Below are 3346 nucleotides of genomic sequence, written 5' to 3'. Positions count from 1 at the left end.
TTCTGCTTAGCAGAGACATACCTGGCATGGTCCATTATTTTACAGGTGGAGCTCACCTCATGCCCTGTTTGTGGGTAGAGCCGTGTGCAGGGTATAAGGACTTACCCTCCTCACGACCTCTATTAAAGAAGGCTCTCGCTGTTTCTGGTGGCAAATAACCAACAACAGGCACGCCTACAGGGTCTCCTGGAGATTGGGGACGGGAGCTGGTCCCCGCCTGGAGCGCAGCCCCCATGGGAGTGCCCGCTTAGGGGTCCCATCGACATTTTTTTTGAAAAACTGGATAAAAGCAAGTTTAGCTCAGCCTCCCTGCCCTGTTCCCGATCAAGTGGTCTCGCGCCTCTGGAGTTGGGATGTTGAATGTATGTGCCTACCCCGCGCCTGGTGTTAGGTTTCAACAGCATGAAATGGAGCCTAGGACGGAGGAGCCGGCCAGCCTCAGAAGCCTCCTGCCTCGCCTGCCATGTAATACATGATATGCAAAGCCTCTGACTTCAGCCAGCAGATATTTGGAGACCGTGTTGGCCCCGTATGGGACTCAACTAATGTGTGTTTAGGTCGGAAAGCGAATCAGAGCAGCCACCGGAGGGCACGTCACGGAGTGAGCGCCCTATAAATGCATCCCCGCTCTCAGCGTCCCCTGGCAAACACTGGGCTCCCCTCGCTGGCTGCTCCACACCTCTGCTCGCCGCGCTCGGAGAACTCGGCCCGCAGCGCCTCTCCTCCCCACCGCCTTCTGCCCCGCAGAGCAGCCGGAGGGCGAGGTACCGAGGAGGAAGGACAGCCTTCACAGGCGGGAGGATCGCGCAGGATAGCCCTCCACCCGACAGCGCGCCCTCCTTCTGCGCGGGACGAAGCCCGGCGCGCACGCCCCAGTCAAGTTCGGATTGCCCCCTCCGGTGGGACCGCGCAGCTCTCCGCACACGCCTCCGGATCCACCCGGAGAGGCGGCGCGAGCCCGGCAGCGTCTCCAGGCGCTGAGCGCTCGCCCTGCACCCCGGGAGGGGCGCCTCGAATCGCCCACTCGCACCCGGAGCCCCCGCGCGGGAGCTCGGGCGCCTCCTCGCTGCTCTCCTTTTACCTCTTCCACCGCCGCCTCCCGACCCCTCCCCTCCAGGGGCCCCGCGCCTCCCCTCCCCCACCCGGCCCCCGGCCCCCGGGCCCAAGCTTTCCAGGACCAGCCTGCGCTCTTGGCGCCCTCATGTCTTCAACCGACTCCCTGCGCTGGTTGACGTGGTGTCTCGTTCGGATTTCCAGGCCAGACCTCAGCTGCGGCGGCTGCATCAGCCCGGCTCACCCTGTGCACCCCGGCGCGGCGCCCCGAGAAGGGCGCCGAGCGCGGCCACCGCCGCTGAGCCGCCACGCCGCGCCCGGGGCCCGCGCAGCCCCAGCCCAGAGCGCCGCGCTCGCAGCGGTGTCACCCCCCGACCCAAGGCAGCGGCGGCTGCTCGGACTCGGCCTCTGGGGGTGCGGGGGGCCGGCGGGGGAGCTGTCGGCATCCTTCGCCCTTCTCGCGGCGGCGGCGGCAGCGGGAACCTTGGCCGCCGCCTCCCGCGCGCCCTCCCGCGCGCCCTCGCAGCCGGGAGCGGCCCCAGGATTGGGAACTCGTCGCGCCCCTGACCTGTGGGGCGGGGCTCCGCGCTCCTGCCCGCGGCCCGGATGGGTGTACTGGCTGGGACTTGGGGCTCCTGGAGTTAATGTCCAACCGGGGGTCTGCGGAGACCGGATCCGAGGTAAGTGGAGGCGCGGGCCCGGGTGGACGGGGCGGGTGGTGCCCGAGTCGCCGGCGGGCACGGCAGGCAGCGGGGCGCCGGAGGCAGGGGGCGCGGCTGGACCCCAGGGCAGGCGGCGGGATGGGAAAGAGGAAAGACTAGAGGGAACCGAGGCGCAGGGCGACGAGGAGGGAGAGAAGTTGAACGCGAGAGAGGCCGCCTTGCGGAGGGGCAAGTTGCCCTCCATGTGAGCAAAAATCTGGTGCCCCCGGGGCCTGCGGACCCCCGGAATGTTCGAGAGGGGCAGTTTCCCTCCCCGACTCGGCGGGGCGCTCTTCTGTCAAGTGCGCGGTTGGGGGTCATCTTTGGACCCGCTGCGATCAGAGAGCGTCCTCCCGGGACGTGCGTCTGCAGAGATATCGCTGGGAGTGAAACTTACTGATGATCTTGTTGGGTCTGAAGGTGCTGAGAACCTGAAGCAGGGAGCTCCCCTCCTCCGGGCGCGGGCGGGCTCACATTCTCGCCCTTTTCGGAACCCGGCGGCTTGAACGATGCTAATGCCTGCAACCCCGACTAACCACCCCGTCGAGGTTCGGAGAGGGTCTCCCTGGACGGGTCAGGACTCGGGCCTCCACCTCAAACACACACTTGAACCTCCCCAAGGCCTCCGCCGGGCCGTCCAAGTGTTATTTTCATGGCCTCTTTCCTCCCGTGCTCTATGCCACTTTGCCCATGGCACGCCCTCCACTACCTTGCATCCCCTCGGGGCAGATTTCCTCGCGGTTTGATTTCCAGCCCCACCCGGTGAAAACGAACCCTCATCCCTGCAGGGAATGTCCTTTCTCTGGACCACCCCCACCCCCTCCCCCAGCCTTTTGGCGCCCCCCCTAGTTTGGGCTGTGGAAAAGGCGCCCGCAGAGCCGCCGCGGGCGCCCCGGGGGGCGGGGGCTGCCCAACCCCATGCTCCCTACTTTCTGCTTATTGGCGGGACTGGCACAGTCTTCCGGCCTCGGCCCCGGATGTGTCAGAGCGCGCTCGGCTCCTCAGGAGTTTGACTCTACGCTCAAAGCATCCCAAGGGAGCGATGCCGCTTCCAAACTCACGCACAAACCTTTTCCCGCAAAACCCTCCAAGCGAGAGTCACTGAGCGCCCGCTCGGCCCGGCCAGGTCTCGCTCCCGCGGTTTCGCAACGCCTTCGCTTTGGCGGGGAGGGAGGGACGGAGTCGCCTCTTCAACAAGTGTTAGGTCTCCGGGAAGCCCGCAGCGACCTCACCCCCAACTCTCGCAAGGGGTTCAGGTGACCCCGAACCTGAAACCCGGCCTCGAGCCCTTTAACAGAAAGACCCCTCTCCAGACTGGCTCCAGAAAGCGCCCCTCATTCTTTCCCTTCCCCCAGTCTTGGGCCCCAACGCGGGGAGAGTAAGTCCTCTGACCGCCTGGGATGGACACGAGGCACAGTGCGGTAAGCGATGGATGCGATTTAGTGATTAATCTCAAGGAGGACCAGAGTGTACATATAAAATACCCTTATAGCGCCAAGAATAGATTAAGATGTAGTAAAAAATGAGAGAAGAAAGGCCAGGGGAAGGGAAACAGTGAACGGAAGTGACTGATACACACACCTCCCCCGACT

General features: G+C 65.1%; 1 protein-coding gene across 3 annotated transcripts in view; it reads left to right on the top strand.

The window, feature by feature from the left end:
- Positions 1-1605: 1605 nt before the first annotated feature.
- GDNF (glial cell derived neurotrophic factor) overlaps positions 1606-3346 on the top strand; it is a 26120-nt gene continuing 24379 nt past the window's right edge. For all 3 annotated transcript variants that reach the window (XM_023755017.1, XM_014457045.2, XM_006090129.3), the window contains exon 1: positions 1606-1733. The gene's annotated coding sequence lies outside the window, so the exon portion shown is untranslated. The remainder of the gene's footprint in view (positions 1734-3346) is intronic.

This window comes from Myotis lucifugus, unplaced genomic scaffold (genome assembly GCF_000147115.1).
Source record: "Myotis lucifugus unplaced genomic scaffold, Myoluc2.0 scaffold_68, whole genome shotgun sequence".
NCBI lineage: Eukaryota > Metazoa > Chordata > Mammalia > Chiroptera > Vespertilionidae > Myotis > Myotis lucifugus.
The sequence above is the reverse complement of the archived record's forward strand: the minus strand, read 5'-3'. Positions and strand labels throughout refer to the sequence as shown.